This window comes from Cervus elaphus, chromosome 12 (assembly GCF_910594005.1).
Source record: "Cervus elaphus chromosome 12, mCerEla1.1, whole genome shotgun sequence".
NCBI classification, from domain to species: Eukaryota; Metazoa; Chordata; class Mammalia; order Artiodactyla; family Cervidae; genus Cervus; species Cervus elaphus.
The window spans coordinates 225885-244802 of record NC_057826.1 but is presented as its reverse complement, the minus strand read 5'-3'; the positions used below and the strand labels follow the sequence as shown (position 1 = coordinate 244802).

General features: G+C 44.8%; 1 protein-coding gene and 1 non-coding gene across 9 annotated transcripts in view; both read left to right on the top strand.

Moving 5' to 3' along the window:
• The window catches only part of TERB2 (telomere repeat binding bouquet formation protein 2), a 240773-nt gene that overhangs the window by 167312 nt on the left and 54543 nt on the right, over positions 1–18918 (top strand). The window lies entirely within an intron of this gene.
• Positions 4817–4923, top strand: LOC122706093. Its single transcript, XR_006344333.1, has one exon. It is a non-coding gene; the product is annotated as a U6 spliceosomal RNA (small nuclear RNA).

Here is an 18918-nt window from a genome sequence, read left to right as displayed (position 1 = left end):
ACAGTAAATAGTCGCTGTTAAAGGGTCCTGAGTACCTAACCATTTACAATCCTGTGATTGTTTTAATTATAACAAGTTAATAGGTATTTGAAAATTAATTTTTCTATAGATATACTTTTTCTTGTCTAAGTGAAAATGATCAGCTTAAAGTCCCTTTTTGTTTTTTCTAATCATAAGCAGGTATTTATATTTTAAAACTCACCTGTCATTTTATTATAATGGATATGATTATGACAGTTATGGTCATTCTTTGGAATTGTAATCACCTCACCCACACTCTCTATTATAGGGCAGGAGTTACCCCCCTTTTATTTTGTTGTTGTTTCATGAATTCTAATAATGATCCATGGTTTTATGAAGTAAAATGCATAGAATTAAAAAAGAAACCCGTTATTATTGAAATACAGTTAACAAATACTAAAAATACAAATTTTTGATGCTTCTCACATTAGAGAATAAGCTTTAGTGACAATTTAGTTAAGTACTGTAATTTCAAATAATGATAAAAAATAAATAATGATGAATTTGTAGTAATTGTAATATGAAAATACCTGTGATTTTTACTAATACCATGTTCAATAGATATTTCTAATCCTACAGTGGCTTGTTGCCTATAATCCTAATTGAAGGAATTGCTAAATTTCACATAAAGGTTAGTAAGAAGTTTCCCGTTCAGGTTCACAGATCACCGAATTCTTTCTCTGAACCTCAGATAAAGAACTCCTATTAGTGAAAAATCCATTAGACCTTTCTTTCTCCATCATGTTTGAGTAAGTGTAGAGTTTTTTATGTTTGTATAACTAATCTTAAAGAAGTAGAGTTACAATCCATTCCTTAGGAAATATCCTAACAGAAATAGCTTTGAAAAAACTTCTAGTTGCTAATCAGTAATCACAGAAACAGCAACCTAGTCTGTAGAAAAGGGAGTAGAAGAGGAGTTATACCTTGGAGAGACCCTGCCTTCAGAGAACTCACGTTCTAGTTCAAGGAATATGAAATAAACATGTAAAAAATAGCATATCAGCTTGAGATACTTAAAGTTTAACACAAGAAATGTCATAACTGTCATAGGGAGGATGCAAATAGTAAGTGCTCTGATGTTTGTGTTACCGAAGCACAAAAAAAAGGTCAAGACTTGTAAAATGTCACCAAGTGTCTGCCAGTTGCTTTTTTTGAATAGAACATTTGTGGGGTTTTTGTTTTGGGTGTTTTTTTTTTTTTTTTTTTTTTTTTGCTTGTGGTCCTTGATTCTTTCTATCATTGTAATCTGACTCTGATACCATATTTTAAAGATGTTCTTAAAAGCCGTGCTGTCAAGCAGCACAGGGATTGTTTGGTTAGTTTGGTTCCAGGAGGCCGGTGAGAACTGGGACCAAGGAGGAGAAATTAGCAAGTTTCAGCTTCATGCAGGTTTTGTGTGGTGGTTGAGGATGGGCTTCATGTCAGATTAAGTGTGTCATTTGATTATTGGCTGAAGTTTCTAAAAAGTTTTAAAAAATTGACTCAAGTCTAGAAAGGTGTCATTTGAAAACAGAATGACTTCCTCTTTGGATGTACTCATGCAGAATAAAGTATTTAAGCAGAGACTCGATTACAGCTTGGCATAAACAGATGTTGTAGAATACATTCTTACTAAGGTTAGATGGTCAAGCTTGAGTCTTCCATTTTAATGCATGTCTTAGTTTGGGCTGCTTTAACAAAGGACCACCGACTAGGTGGTTCATAAACAATAGAAATTTATTTCTCACTGCTTTGGAAGCTCAAAATCAGTCCAAGGCCAGTGTGGATGGTCCCTTCCTGGTCTAAGATTTTCTTACTCGTTGATGATTGGATATTAAGCCTTTCTGTCTGGTATCTTTCACTCCTCATGGTGACTGTTAATGTTACGGAGAAACCACAGGGACGTCCCTGACGGTCCAGTAGTTAGGAAGAGTGCTTCAAGTGCAGGGGGCAAAAATTTGATCCCTGGTGGGGGAATTAAGATCCGAATTTGCTACACGGTACAGCCAAAAAAAAAGAAGAAACCACAGTCCATCCAAAAAAAAAAAAATGGAATTCTTGCTTCAGAGAATACCTTTTAATTCAAATTATGAGGGAAAGTGGACAAATTTTTTTTTAATTAAAAAAAAATTATTTTAGCTGTGCTTTGTGGCATTCAAGATCTTAGTTCCCCAACCAGGAATCGAACCTGAGCGCCCTGCAGTGAAAGCATTGAGTCTTTACCACTGGACCACCAGAGAAGTCCCTGAAGGACAGTTTTTAAGAGCCTCTTAACCATTACAGTCATAATGTACTAACTAGAGATTCTTATTTGTGTTCATCAAGTACTGGCAGATTTCTTTGAGCTTGGAGGTCTCCTGCTTTCCCCCTTTTCTTCTGCTCTGAAATCTCTGAGGGAAAAGAATGATGGTGGGTTCTTATTTCCTCCTTTTCACCACCTTGAGACCTCCTTACCTGGGAGTGAGGCCCAAGTTCCTTGAGAATGAGGCAGAATGTGTATATGTAGTGGACGAAAACGTCTCTGTAGCCCTTACCCTCCCCGCCAAGATATGTTAAGAGGTGATTTTTCTGAGGATGAATGTTAGGTTTTAGGATCAAGATTTTAAGAATTTTGGCTCTCACTGCTGTAATGCATAAGAACATGAGAAATACCAATGCATATTTGTTCGGAGGTGATAAAGAGTGTTGTGGGAAGATAACATTGCTGTCTAGATCGGCTTTAACGTGTTCAGTTATCAGCAGTTTATCAGCAGTAAACCTTTGCCTGTTAGCCTTGCCCTTAATTAAGTTTCTCAGCTTCTGTGGCGGAGAAGGCAATGGCACCCCACTCCAGTACTCTTGTCTGGAAAATCCCATGGACGGAGGAGCCTGGTAGGCTGCAGTCCATGGGGTTGCTAAGAGTCAGACACGACTGAGCGACTTCACTTTCACTTTTCAGTTTCATGCACTGGAGAAGGAAATGGGAACCCACTCCAGTGTTCTTGCCTGGAGAATCCCAGGGACAGGGGAGCCTGGTGGGCTGCGGTCTATGGGGCCGCACAGAGTCAGACACGACTGAAGCGACTTAGCAGCAACAGCAGCTTTTGTGGAACTTATAGTTTAATTATTCCTTTGTAGTTAGCACATTCCATAAGCTTACCGCCACTTTGTAAAGTTGCAGTTTGTTTCATTTGACCTAAAGCTGCACCTTTTACGGATGCCCTTGGTTTAGATACGCTCTTCTTTGATGAACAAGCTTTTTTCACTTGAATTTTAATTCATTCATTAATTCAACTAATGTTTATTGAGTAGTGACTATATAATAGAATGTCTGCTGGAGGCTAGAGTTTATTTAGGAATTTAAAAGCTTAAAAAGAATTCCATGAATCTACCAGCCATTGAGGGACTAGAGTATTCCCTAAACCTCTGAAGTTTCCCATTCCTGTGGCCCTGTGCCTTCCCAGGGATAACCAGTATCCTAGATTTTGTGTTTATCATTCCCTTGCCTTTCAATGTATGTATTTTTACCACATACAGGTATTGATATATGTAATTTTTCCCTGATTTCAAAATAGTGGTAGGTTTTAAGAAACTGAATTCAGAGTACTGCTTTTGTTCAGTGGTCATAGTTTTTAAAGAAAAACCTTCATAATCCTTATAAAATAGGTAATTTTGAGTTTCAGAATTTTTTTTTCATGTTTCCATCATACACCATCTTATACACTCCTAAGTCACTTACTTAGAACTTTGTACTAGCCCTTGTCATATCCTGTGTCTGTCCCTGAATGCAGGACACTCGAGCAGGAAGCATTTCTTTGCTTTCTTCTAAATTTGCAACTCAGGCGGCTAATTTGCCTAGTGGCTTAATTTTTAATGGCTGGGTGTATGGAAGAGTACCCGTAATCTCTGAATCAAATTCAAAGATGCCAGGACAATCTGATGTAATATTATTTTATCATGGTTCACTTTCATTTAAGGAGCAATATTGGTCTCCTAATTTATTGTACTTATTGCACATAACCAGGCTTCCTAGTGAGTTTTTTACTTAAAATAGCTTAACTAAGCTTATTCATTTTTAAATACTAAATTTAAGTGTATCCACTAGATGTCAGCCTTAGGAAAGGTGTATCGTACTATGTGTAGAATCACAGCCAGAAGAAATGTGAGAGGTTCAGTCTGAGTAGTAAACTGACCTGTGTAAAGTCACATATTTTGTGATAAAATCAGAACTAGACATCAAAATCCCAATTTTCATTCCATTCTTTATGTCACATAAACAAAGTTATTGGCCTTTTGTTTAAGGCCAATAACTTAACTCCCTGTAATCGTTAGACTAATAAAATATATTGATCTTGACATGTGCTTGTGAGATTTTAGTACTACTATAATGATACTGTAGCTGCGCACCCAGAAACACCTAGATCCTGCTTCTTGCTCTGCCCTTGCACTGCAGGGAACACAGGTTCAACCCCTGGTCAGGGAACTAAGATCCCACGTGCCTTGTAGTGTGGTTAAAAAGTTAAAAAAGAAAAGAAAATGTCACAATGGTGGTTTCTAGGAGCTAAGGGGAAGGAGACATGGAGAATTGTTGTTTAATGGTTATGAAATTTCAGTTTTTCAGGACTAAAGATTTCTGAAGATCGGTTGCATAACAATGTAAAATATACTTAACACTCTGAACTGCACACTTGAAAAGTTTTAGATGGTATTAATACATTTTATATTACGTGTCTTTTACCACAATTTAAAAAAAAAATATCAAAAAGCTAGTTCAAGGCAAACAATAATAAAATATCAAAGGATCTTGCATTCAGATTGCTTGCTAAAAGGGTCTTTAGTGCTCGCTTCGGCAGCACATATACTAAAATTGGAACAATACAGAGAAGATTAGCATGGCCCCTGCGCAAGGATGACACACAAATTCGTGAAGCGTTCCATATTTTTAAAAGAAAAAGGAAAAAAAAAAAAAAGGGTCTTTAAAGTTTCACTACATGTTGAAGAGTCCAAGACTGACTTTTTTACTATGTGTGATATTTGTGCATAAAAGACCAGACAAAACTCAAATCAATATACCAATGATTTTTGTTAAAAAAAAAAAAACTTTGTGATGACAAAAAGATTAGAAAATAAATGTACATTTACACAATTTTTTAGAAAGTAACACAGAGTGTAGATTCCGAGAGACTGGTGCACAGATTCACTGGGTATATAAAACAGCGACAAAAAGAAATTAATTCTTTGCTCATTCTAGGAATTAGTGGCCAGTTGGAATTAGAATAGAAATTGCTTTAATTATAACATACAAATAACTGTAATTACTTTTTTCCTATTAAATTTTTCCACCATTTACAGGTATGTAGTGGTGGTGTTCTGTATGAAGTTATTTAAATGACCTTTCCACTATAAATCTTTGGATAATAAAGACCTCTTTCAGTTCTGTCCTCCATGCAGATGACTTCCAACTCCATCTGCGGGTCAGAGCAATGTAAGTTTTCCAAATGCCCCTGGACATTTTACTTCAGATGTTTCTCTATTAATTCATATTCAACATGAAAAAGTCAAACCTGTCATTGCCCTTCTAAATATTACTTTTGCTCTTCTTGATGTCAACGTACACACCACACCAACTTAAATGAAAATACTGGTGTCATTCTGTCTTCTTCCATTTGCTCACCTGTCATTTAATGTGTCCAAGCCCTGCTGACTTGTCTTTTGAAGGCTGCACTTCAAAAGTGCTTTCATCTGCACTCCCTTTTTCTTCCCTCCAAGTTTCATTCCTTCTGGCCCTTGCCCCTCATGCCTAGGTGAGCACAATAAACTTCTCTTTTGCCTCCTCACTTGTTCAATTTTTTCCTGTTCTAATTCTACCCAAATACACCTCTGTTAATCTTTTTCATTATTGTTGTTTATGTGGATGTTTTTGTTTTTTGGCAGTGACACATAGCACATGGGATCTCAGTTCCCTGACCAGGGATAGAACACATGCCCTTTGCATGGAAGCTCAGAGTCTTAACCACTAGACCACCAGGTAAGTCCCCAACGCTATCTTTTAATGCAGCTCTGCTTCAGCCAAAACACTATATTCATTCTTCCGCAAACTTGCTTTTCTTTTCCTATCTCTTGGTTTTTACACCATTACCTCATGTTTTCTACCTCTCAAAATCCTATTCAGACCCCAAAGCCGCCTTTCTTATGAGTGCAAGACTAAGTGTGGAACACGTTTTTGCTTACATCCTGCAGAAGGCAATTTTCCACACATGTAAACCCAGAAGTAACATAGCAGGATACTTCTTAATTATATAATCATGACTCATGTGCTCAGTTTTCATTCCAATCCCAAAGAAAGGAAATGCCAAAGAATGTTCAAACTACCGCACAACCGCACTCATTGCACACGTGGATGGATGAGCCTGGTAGACTGCACTCCATGGGGTCGCTAAGAGTCAGACACGACTGAGCGACTTCACTTTCCCTTTTCACTTTCATGCATTGGAGAAGGAAATGGCAACCCACTCCAGGGTTCTTGCCTGGAGAATCCCAGGGACGGGGGAGCCTGGTGGGCTGCCGTCTACGGGGTCGCACAGAGTCGGACACGACTGAGAGACTGAACTGAACTGATTTGATGGCCTGGTTCTAAACTTACTTTTTCATTTTAATGGTTGCCTAGTTGAAAAATACACGTCACAAAGTAACACAGGTGCCTATGGAAAACCATATTCATGTACAAGTCTTATGTTTGATCAAGAAATTTCCATCTTCTATAATGTTAATCTCTTTGTTTACAAATTAAATGAAGGTATGTAATATTTATATTTTTATAGATGATCTTAAAACCTACCTAATGGCTTCATATGGACACTTTTTTTTAACAAATTAGAAAATTCACTTTCAAAGCATTATTTATATTGAAATATAAGAGTTTTACAGTTAAAATAAATAAGTCTCAATCTCAGGAACAAAAATCACATAATGATGAAAATATCTCTAAATATGAACTTTCAAAATTCTTTCCCCCAACCGTGAGTTTTCTTCAAAGGCCATTATTTTCTCATTTATTATCAAAAATATCACTTTTATTTCAAAAAGACTGATTAAGTGGGTATGTTTTCTCAAAAAAAAAAAAAAAATGCTGCTAGATAACATATCACCAATAGCTATTGTTTTTAGCTCACAATATAGCTGAGAAAAAGTTCAAACTAGGATGAGGCATGCTGTTTTTCCATTTTCCTGCTGTTGTCTTGAATTATTAGGACCATGTTGACCAGCAGTTTCTTTGCAGAAAATATTTTAAGTCACTTGTACTTAAAATTTTAAGACTGTTAATTTATCATAATCAGTAATACAGTACATAAATCCATTTCACCAAGAACATGAAAACTACAACACATCACTGTAAGTTGAGAATGAGGTAGCTGCCACCAACCCTGAGTTACAGAGCTCCCATTCCTCTTGCAGACCATGTGATGCAGAATCCTCTACTTAAGTGATGAGTGATGGAGCCAGTATCAATCATATATTCAATACTAGCAACGTTTAGTGTGTATCTGTTTTCTAAAGATAAAATCTAAATAGAAATTGGAGTTCTAATATCTAGTGGCTCAGTGTACAGTATCCTCCTGCTGATGCAGGAGATCCTAGTTCGATCCCTGGGCAGTCAAGATCCCCAGGAGAAGGAAATAGCACTGGGAAATCCCATGGACAGAGGAGCTTGGCAGGCTACACTCCATGGGATTGCAAAAGAGTCAGACACAACTTAGCGACTAAACAGCAACAACAAAATATTTTCTTCAGGCACCTTAAAGGACAGTCTTGCACTTACCTAGAATGCACACACCATAATTTGGAAGTGACAGCACGATGCTGTCTCATGTCAACAGTGCCACTGCATGGTCACCAAAGAGTAACATGATTCATATTTTTTCCTCAGACCTCTATTCTTCCCATTAAGGAGACTCAAGCACTCACAGCTTTTCTCTTTCTATTCTTCACTATCATTATCAAATATATTAACACACAGGCACACTTTCAAACTCCATCTCTCGTTTCACTCTTATATCCCTCCTCCATGAATCTTCCTCTTCCCCATTCTTATTTCTCTGTGAACTGAAAAATTAATTATTCCTTAGAAGCATAAAGATAGTTATTAGTCATATGCCAGAGATAGAAACTCCCCATTTTCATCTAAAGTTAAACAATGAAAAGTGAAAGTGTTAGTCTCCCAGTCGTGTCCCACTCTTTGTGACCCCATGGACTATAGCCTGCCATGCTCCTCTGTCCACGGAATTCTCCAGGCAAGAATACTGGAGTGGGTTTTAACCACAGATATATAAACATATGTATGCATACACACATATACACACATACATATGCATTATTGTTGGTCAGTCACTAAGTCTTGTTGGACTCATTGTGACCCCATGGACTGCAGAAGGACACGGATTCCCTGTCCTTCACTATAATAGATGCATTTTATAAATATATATAATATGCAGTTAGGATTTCAACCTATGACTTCTGGGGGTACAGTAAATTCTAGAAACAACATTTTTTTAACCACAGACATATAAACATAGATATGCACATACACATACACTCACTCCCTGGTGGCTCAGATGGTGAAGAATCCGCCTGCAATGTGGTGGACCTGAGTTCAATCCCTGGGTTGGGAAGACCCCCCCTGGAGGAAGGCATAGCAACCCACTCCAGTATTCTGGCCTGGAGAATCCCCATGGACAGATGAGCCTGGCAGGCTACAGTACAAGGGGTCACAGAGAGTCAGACATGACTGAGCAACTGAGCATAGCACATATACACTTGCGTATGCACACATATGTAAGTAATATACACAGTAAGGGCCAGGTGGGAAGGACCACGTGGCTGTGAGCAGAAGCCCTAGATGCGCACAAGCGCCTACCTGTCCTGGGGTCTGAGGGAGACCCATCCTGCTGGGACTGTTACCAGGTGTTCAGCAAGTTGAGAGCGATGCTTGGGGAGAAACTGCTAATCTTCCAAGCAAGAAGCTTCTTGGGGAGTGCTCCAGAGGCCTTGGTCCAGTCTGACGGGTCTTTGAGGGTCCTAGTGGAAAAGCAGACTGTGAAGAGTGATTTGTGACAGGAGCTGTTGTCTCAGTCCAAGTCACCGAGGCAACAGCCCACAGCTTTGCCAAAGGACACAGCAAAACCCCAGTGGAAACAGTGTAGATCCCACGCAGACCATCAATACCGCCTGAACATCCAGAGGGTGTGACCACAGGTTGACCCTGGAGCTGGTCCAGACAATGAGGCTCTTCGCCCTCCTCTAGCTTTAAAATGTATGCCCACAGGTCCTTCCCTGTGGAAGGGAGCCATTTTCAAGGAGGTTGTTTTGAGATATTGCCAGCACAGGCAGACAAAAGACCTTGAACTTGTACAATGGCTCTCCTGGGCACAGAGCACCTTCTCATCTGTTATCATTTACCAGCCTCATGGGGCTAGCGCCCTCTTCTTTCATGTTCATGGGAGGCAACTGAAGGCCAAGATCCCATAGCCACCAGGATACCTGCAGAGGCAGCCCCTCATTCTCGTTTCTTCTTTTTGTTGTTTATTTGGCTGCATCGGATCTTAGTTGTGGCACACAGGACCTTTGGTCTTTGTTGCCACTGCAGCATCTTTTTAGCTGCGTCTCAGAAACTTTTGTTTGTGCCATGTGGGATCTAGTTCCCTGACCAGGTATGAAACCCAGGTCCCCTGCACTGTCTTGGTCCACCAGGAAAGTCCCTTCATTCTCTCTTCTGCTCTAGATGTCGCTTTGTCAAGGAGGTTTTCTCTGCTCATTCCTCAAACCGTAGCTCCTGCATCACTTGCTTACTCTGTATATACTTCACTTTATATTACATGTATATTGCTTGTCTGTTTCCCTTACTACTGTTGATGGAAGAGTAGCGGCATTGTCTGTTTCCGAATCTCCAGCGGCAGGAGGAGGGCGTTAGTAAATAGTTGTCAGCAGTGAGCGAGGAGATGCAGTTTTCATTTGGCAATCACTCCCGGGTCCAATGCCCCTCCCTGCCAGTGGGCACTCTGTTGTGGTTCGGGGAAGGACCAGAGGACAGATAACTGTACAAGATCGCAGAACTCAATCCCAGAGGAGGCCCGGGGGGGGGCTAGACTTCTGCCCAGGTTGGTGAATTTGGGACTTTATGAGCCGGCTTCAGTTGGCTCCAATTATAGGAGCCAATCGTCAGGCGCTTCCTAAGGGCCTAGTTTGTGGTGTTTTTTTTTTTTTTTTTTAAAGCAATTTGATCCGCAATCAATGGTGAGAAATTAAATGGATTCTTTGGGCTAAGTAGATTGAATAGCTATCTGCCAGGGCCGAGGAATGAGCAATCTCTTGGTAATTTTTCCGCTGAAATTTGGCATCTACTTAGCATTGTACACCATTTGCACCTCGGGAAATGCCTTTTACACCTCTTCCCCTCCAGTGTCCTTCCCGTTAAAAACAATAACAACAACAAAAGCCAGTATAAGTGAAAGATTAGAAAACTGTGGGGTGGGGGGGAACCTTCCTATAGGGTCTTCACTTAGCACTTCAGCGGCTTCAGCAAACCGCACAAAACTAGCCTTCGGGGCGGGGCGGGGGGGGTGGTGGAGGCTAGTGAGCACCCTGTCAAGGGATTGAGGGGCCAGAGCCGGCGGGCGGGCAAGCTGCGAGCCGGGCCCCAGAGGCCGCCACCGCGCGCCCCTCTCGCCGGGCCCGCGACCCGGGCAGACGGAGGCGGCTCTCCGGGCCTCGCTTCCTGCACCCACACGGGGCTAAAAAAGAACGCGCACAACTTTTTTTTTTTGGTCCCCCTTCTTGAGAAACGCTCGCGTAACAAGCTCGCCCAAGTAACCGCTCCGGGGGCGGCCCTGGGGACGCGGGCATTCGCCGCCCAGAGAGCCGCGTGGCCCGGGCCCCGGGTGAGAGGGGACCCAGTCGGAGACATGCGCGGGGCTGGGGGGGGGCCGGGGCGGGACCTGGGCGGTGAGGGTGGGGCGGACTGGGGCGGGGCCTGGGCGGGGCTGGGGGCTGGAGTGGGCAGGCCGGGCCGCTGTGGGCGGGGCGGGGCCGGGCCGCTGTGGGTGGGGCGGGGCCGGGCCCCGCAGGGAGCGGGGCGCGACAGCGCGTGCGCAGAACACTTGTATGTCCCCGAGACTGTCGCGGCAGCCCCGCCCGCCCGCTCGCGGGAGCGTGTGTTCAGTCAGTCGGTGTCCTCGCTGCCGCCTGTCAGAGCGTGTGAGCAGGCAGCGCCGGCCCGCCGCGACCTGCCCGGCCCCGGACGCCCCCTCCCCGCCCCCCGCGAAGCATCCCCTCCCCCGTGGCAGGGCGTGAGCCGAGGGAGGCGGGTAGCTGAGAACTCCCAACCTCGCGCGCCGCTCGGAGTTTGAAGGGCTCCGTGCTGATCGCGGCCGCCGCCGCCTCCTTTCTCGCCCGCCAGAGCTTTCTCGCGCCGCCGCCGGGATCGCAGCCGCGCCAGGCCGGGCGGCGGGTGGCGGGCTGCGTGCGGGGGCCGTTCATGAGCCGCCGGTCGGCCCGCGGCCCCGGGAGCCTGCGCGGTGACTCACCCCCCCGCCCTCGCTTGTGTCTCGCCCCCTCCCCCGGCAGGATGCCGGACCAGATCTCGGTCTCCGAGTTCATCGCCGAGACCACCGAAGACTACAACTCGCCCACCACGTCGAGCTTCACTACGCGGCTGCGCAACTGCAGGAACACCGTCACGCTGCCGGAGGAGGTAGGTCGGGGCCGGCGCCCTCCGCGCGCAGCCCTCCGAGGACCCCGGCCCGCCCGCCGGGACGCCTCGCTGCCTCCGCTGGCGGCCGCTGCCTCGCAGTTGGATTGCGTCGATTTCCGAGCCGGGGAGGAAGGGGATGTAAGGGGCTTGGGGGAGCCACACCCCCACTGCTGGACTCCCTCCAGCCCACCCCGCGGCCAGGTGATGGGCGGGGGACATAGGATGTGCAGCCCCCAGCTCCGTTTTCCCCTCGAGGCTAGAGGTGGGGAGAGGATTGAACAGGCTGTGGACAGCCCTAAGAAGAGGGAAGTCCTCTCCCTGGCTTGAGCCCTTCTGGGAGCTTTCCATATCATCCTGACCCTCTAGTAACCCGCCAAGTAGATGGTGTCAGGCCCCCGAGGGCAGAGGGAGGCAAAGCAACGTGGCCAAGGTCACCAGCAAGGGACTGGGAGATGGTCAATTAATGGACGTCTCCACGGCCCGACTTGGCCAGACAGGCTGAGCTGCTTCGGCTAGGACTGGTGGAAAAACCCCAGAGGAATGAGAGGGAGCTCTGGCCAGGACTGCCTCCACCCCGGGGTTCCTCCTCCTTGCTTGTCCTAAAGCCTTGGGTGGAAAGAGCTATCTCTGCAGACTGGTCCCCACCCGGCTCCCCTGGCTGGCTGGTTTGGTAGAGTCAGGCTGCTGCGCCAGCAGGACCTGCCCGCAGGGCACTCATAAGCTGTGAATGGATCCCCGAGGCCGATGCTGCCCCAAGGAGCTGGCCAGACAGGAAGAAGGGAGGCCTGAAATGCAGAAAGAATCGCTCCTCTTATCTAGGTCTCCAGGGAAAGCTTGTGGGTGCCTCCAACAGCGTCAAGAGCTTAGCAATTTCCTTTAAAATTTTAGGTTCATTAGTGATAGGGCCGAGTGGGACAGTATAATGTTGCTGTTGTTCAGGGGCTAACTCATGTCTGACTCTTTGTGACCCCATGGACTGTAGCACACCCGGCTCCTCTGCCCTCCATATTCTCCTGGAGTTTCCCAGACTCATGTCCACTGAGTCGATGATGCCATCCAGCCATCTCATCCTCTGCTGCTCCCTTCTCCTTCTGCTTTCAGTTTCCTGGCATCAGGGTCACTTCCAATGAGTCAGCTCTTCTCATCAGGTGGCCAAAGTATTGGAGCTTCAGTGAATATTCAAGGTTGATTTCCTTTAGTTTGATTTGACTTTGGTTTGACCTCCTTGCAGTCTAAAGGACTCTCAAGAGTCTTCTCCAGCACCACAACTCGAAACTATCAATTCTTCAGTGCTCAGTCTTGTTTATGGTCCAACTTTCACATCCATACATGACTACTGGAAAAACCATGGCTTTGACTCTACAGACCTTTGTCGGCAAAGTGATGTCTCTGTCTTTTTAGTGTGCTGTCTAGGTTTGTCATACTTTTCCTTCAAGGAGCAAGCCTCTTTTAAAATACATCTAATAGTCTGTGACAGAGTTTATTTATTTATTATTTTTTTAGTTTTTGTTTTGGCTGTGCAGACTCTTCATTCACCTGGGCAGGCTTTCTCTAACTGTGGTGCACGGGCTTTGTTGCTCCATGGCACGGGGGAGTCTTGGTTCCCCAACCAGGGACTGAACTCGCATCCCCTGTGTTGGAAGGCGGATTCTTAACCACTGGACCACCAGGAAGTTGCAGTGGGGCTTCATTTTATCAACACAATCAGCAAAAATATGATTTTTTTATTTTTGTGACCATTTGATACAAACCTTTCTGCTTCAGGATGGGGAATGTCCTGCCGTATCTTTATTATTGTTAGAGCCATGCCTGTTTATTGTAGAAAGAAAGGAGAGCGTGAAAGGTGCCTGTAATTCCATCACCTGAAGATGATCAGAGTTAGTATTTTGGGTTATAATTCTTTTTAAAACCACCGTTTAAGCGATCCAACGGGTTTGGATGAGGGAGAGCATTTAGGAAATGAGGGGTAGATAGAGTCTATATAGTAGATGTATAGTTGTAATTTCCCCATGACGTTTGAGAGTACAACCTGGTTAGACCTCCTAACAAAAGTTATCATAAAAGGTTGAATGGTTTTATGCTTATAGAATCTTTGCATATGTTTTAATTTCTAGTTCATACTGTAATGTGAAGATACTTTCCTTAGCTCATCACTTTATTTTCCCTTTTTAAAAGATATTTCTCTGTAGCCACTATCGATTTGTTAGATTTTTATTTTTAAAAAAAATATTTTCTGAAGTATTTTTTATAAAAATGAAAATTGTGTCTTCACATTAAGGGCAGCCACTGGCTAGTTGGGGGGCTTCTCCTTCCTGGTGGGGGAGTGAATAAAGATCACCCTTTGACTTCGAAAGAAGTGATAATGGAGGTAGAAAGTAAATTGGCGTGAGATTAACTAGAGAGGCAAACTTTTTATTCTATTCTCAGCTATTTAGGAGAAAGAAAAACTTTTTTTTCTTTTTTAATATGAGAAAGAAAAGTCCTTTTGCATTCTGGAATGCTTTCAAAAGCATTGCTATTGGTGTTAAATTCCATTTGGATTTGGAATTATGAAATTTTTAAAGTGTTGAAGTAAAATTAGTTCTCTGTGTTATTTTTTGACAGTGTACAAACAACAGTAACTTGAACTAAACTACCATTACATCATCGCAGAAACCAGTATAAAAGTGGTTATTTAATTTGAAATGGAATTGAATATTCAAAAGTGCAGATGCGGTGGATGGGTTTATGGGCAAATGGGGTTTCCTTTCTCAGCGAGACATGAGGGAGTGAGAGTATTTCCATTGGAGCTGCTGCCAGTGGTGATGGGTGTGGAGACCCGGGATGGCCCAGGCAGTGTCTTCAGCAAAAGCATCATAAAAGCACAGAGTAGAAGCAAGAAGTTTCACCGGAAACTCCAATAAATCAGATCATTTGATCAAGAGTTGCACAAAAAATTCCAGATAGAGGTCCTGAAATAATATGACCCAATCAAAAACATGACCCCCCAAACCAAGCCAAACAAACAATAAATTGGGTTCAACATATTCTTGATGGCTTCATGTTTAATTTTCTATTTGAGTCAGTTGATAGGCTCAAGAAGGGTGGTATGTAAAGACAGGCTGGATTCTCATGTGATAAAAAATACACTGTAGATTTATTTGATAGAATCCTATACTCTCTCCCATCCCACATACAGGTATAAATACTCATTTAACATGGGGATGAAGACAGATCCATCGTAAAGCTTACCCATAGGACAGATTCCTTACGGCTGTAAAAATCTCAACTGCTCGGGAAGGCCTCCCATCAGACTGTGTGCGTGCTCAGTCATGTCCAGCTCTGTGCAGCCTAATGGACTATAACCCACCGGGCTCCTCTGTCCATGGGATTATCCCGGGAAGAATACTGGAGTGGGTTGTCATTTCCTGCTCCAGGGGATCTTCCTGATCAAACCCTCATTCGCCTGCACTAGCAGGTAGACTCCTTACCACTGAGCCACCTGGGAAGCCGCACCCCTCCCCACCCCAGCCCCCTCCGCAATATCAGACTAAGTTCAGTTTAATTTGCTTCTCACATTGTTTGAGCACCTGCTGTGTGCCCATTCTGTGTTGGATGCTGAGGGGGATGGGTAACAATGAATTAGAGATACGATTTCTGCCCCAAAGGTGTTCGAAGGCGAATGGGGACTAGGGAGAGGGTACAGAGTTAAGTGTAGTGGACAGTGCTGTGAAGACGGATCCCATGGCTCTGGGAATGCAAGCGAAGCCACAACTGGTTCCAGCCAGAGAGAGCTTACAGCGTCCCTTCTGACCTGGACCATGAGGGACAGATGAGTACAGCATTCCAGGCAGAGGATACCCTTTGAGCAAAGGCCCAGGGTGGGATGGACTTCGTGAGGCGGGGAGAAGGCAGGCAGCACACCCATGGTGATGGTATTGGCTTTATTTCATGCCTGTTCCATTTGACTAGATGAAGCCATCAATCTCCCTCTCTGTCTTTCTCCGTCTTTTTTTTGTTTTATATTTTGTTGGGTGTGTGTGTGTGTGTGTGTGTGTGTGTGTAAGGGATTCATTTCCAGCTGGGTCTAGCTGCAGTGAAAATGTCCTACTTGACACATTGGGAATTAGATTACAACCATCTCTCGTTGCAAGGCGGGGCAGTAGCTGCAGCATCAGACACCCCTCTCAGTGGGGGCAGGACAGGAGGGAAGTGTTGATTTAGGGCTGCTGGGTGTCTTGACTTAAAAATTATTTGAGAAACTAAATATGGCTGCTTGCCCTGTCCTGGGGGTTTTCTCCTGGAAAACTTGGGATGGCGCTATCAGAGGCTATCCCGGCAGAGAGGTACAGCGTATCATAGGTGGGTGGACATTTTTTTTTTTTGAAAAAATTAGTGCCTTTATGTGCTTGATTATTTAGTTCCTGTTTCAGAGCTCTTCTTAAAACGTGAAAGATGCTCAACTTTAAAATTTTGCAAACACCTGGAGTTTTTGGTCCCCATTTAATGAGGCAGGAATATGTTTGCACAGGAGGTCCGGACTCAGGCCCCCAGTGGCACTGGTGACGTTCCGCGCCAGTTTTGCCTCCCCTCGCCCCAGCCACTTTCTGCGTCTGTAGGGTGATGGCTTTGGACCAGCTGGCCTCCAGGGCGCCTGACGCAGGAGCACCTCAGAAGTGGGAGGAAGGAACCCCAGGTCCTGGATCCCAGCTCTGCACAGACAGTGTGGCAGCCATGCAAGGAGGAAGTGAGTGCTGGGGAGCTCGGTGGCGTCCTTCCTCCACGGGTAGACTCCCCGCCACATCTGCACCGCAGCTGGGGGCCACGTCTTGAGAGGAGTGATGGAGGCCAAGTAGGGACAGAGCTGGAGTCTTTCCAGAAGTGGCTCGGGGAACGATTGTGCTGTGACCCAGAGAAGGGACAGCATGGGCGGGAATGGGGTCAGTGCCAGCCCAGAGAGCCCTCCCGCCCTGATCCTGAGCTTGGGGCAAGGAAAGACGTATCACCCTGAATTGAAACTGGGGGCCTCAGAGAGCCCCAGGGGCCTCAAGGGGACGATTAAGCCAACGCCGTTTTCCAGCTAGGAGAAATCTGGTCAGGGAACCTATTGCCCTGAATTCCCAGCTAGCATAGGAGGCCTGCCCTCTTCCAGCTGTTCACAGTCTATACTGAGCCTCAACTGATTGCTAGTGTTTTTATAGCTTTTTGTATTAACACTGTACATCTCCCTCTTGAAAATAATTTGCTGTGATATTGTCTGGTCAAGGTGTTATTTGTGCCCAGGGCCTATTATAAGACAGCAGGTGCTTAGAACCTGTTATTTTTGCGAGGGGGGGGGGGGGGTCACACCGTGTGGCATGCAGGACCTTAATTTCTTGACCAGGGATTGAACCCACACCTCCTGCATTGGGAGTGAGGAGTCTTAACCACTGAAGCAGCAGGGAAGTCCAGGAACCGCTTGCTTTTTTGTTGTCAGAATTACATCTATTTCTTGTCTTTCCTTAGTCTGAAAATTACTGTGGAATTTTCATAACAGGAATAATACCAAGGTTAAGTCACCTGTGCTTTCACTACTCTGAAGACTGTTGGCCACTGTATAATTCTGCACAGAGATCGAGAGCATCCAGACTTTGGTCTGATGGTCCTGGTCTTGGATCTCCTCTGTACCACCACATACCAACTGCATGGACTTGGTCAAAGTCTTTTGTGTCCATATGTCGTGACCGTTTCCTCATCTACCACACAACCAATCTCACCCAACTGTTGTGACTGTAGGTGAGAAATGCATGGAAAATAACTTATTAGTGGTTGGTGCATGGTTTACACACTCATTAAATGTTAGGCAGTTGCAGTAGTGATGGCAGAAGTAGAATTAGTAGAAGGCAGTAAGCCTGTGAATGTGTGTGTGTTGTTTTTTAAAGTTTTTGCAAAAGTGGGATCTTGTTAAATAATCTGCTTTAAAACCTATCTTTCCCACTTAACGTTATATTGAGCATTTCTCTACGTTGTTAGTCTCCCAAACCATCATTTTTTTTATGACAGCTTTATTGAGATGAAATTCACATACCATAGTGCTTCCATTGAAAAGAAACAGTTCAATATTTTTTTTTTTTACTGTTTTCTGAGTCGTACAGTCAATTTTAGAACATCTTTATCACTGCCCCCCGCCCCATTCCTTGTGCCCAGAGTAGGAAATGGCAACCCACTCCATTGTTCTTGTCTGCAAATCCCATGGCCAGAGGAGCCTGGCGGGCTGCAGTCCATGGGGTGCCAAAGAGTCAGACACAACTGAACACATCACACCACCCCCCGAAAAGCCCTGAACCCCATTAACAATCACTCCCCATTTTCCCTCCAAAGCCTGCTAGTCCCTCAACTAATCTGTTTTCTGTCTTTATGGATTTGCTTATTCTGGACATTTCCAAGCTATTTAAAGGCTGCACAGTTTTCTGTCATGTGGATGTCCCTTGATTGAGCAACCATCTCTCTGCTGGTGGGCATTTAAGTGACTTCCATTATTGTAGGTAACATCCACGGTGGGCCTTTTTACCATCTCAGTAGAGTGCCCTGGGAGTCATGTAATGAAGGTGATGTCTTCAGCTGTGTGGGCCACACCCCTGTGCTGGGAGATGCCCCTATTGCCACTGAGGAAGACCCCAGCCCGAGCCATGAGGTCCCTGGCATTGTTCGGGGGGCAGCAGCAGCAGCCTGCCAGGGGTGGGGGGCACGAGTGACTTTCTGAGCAAAGCTGAGAAAGTGACTTTCTGAGACCAAGCACAGGGCCATAGTCATCACTTCCAGTAGTGCTACAGTTTCAAGTCCAAGGACAAATCTGGTGGAACCAGAGTGCAGAGAGAATTACTCATTACATCTGAGCAGAGATGGCTACTCAGGGCTGACTGCCGGGCATCCATCCATGTCTTCCCAGTGAATGGTGCTTCCTGTTGGTGGTGCAGAGACCGATGGGGTCGGGGAGAGTCAGCCACAGTACGTTTGATGAGCCTGCGTCTAAAAGGCTCAAGTTCAGGTGCCTCAGGAAGGAAAGAGACCTTGAAGAAACAGACCACCCTTCCTCTCTGAATCTCTCCCTCGGGATCGTGTTCAAGTCCCAGGGCTGAATAATGTGCTGTGGGGAGGTGCATTCAGCTTACGCCCTGCTTTGAAATGTCGCGATTACCATGGGAGAATCAGTTTCTGCACGTTTGCCGTCTGGC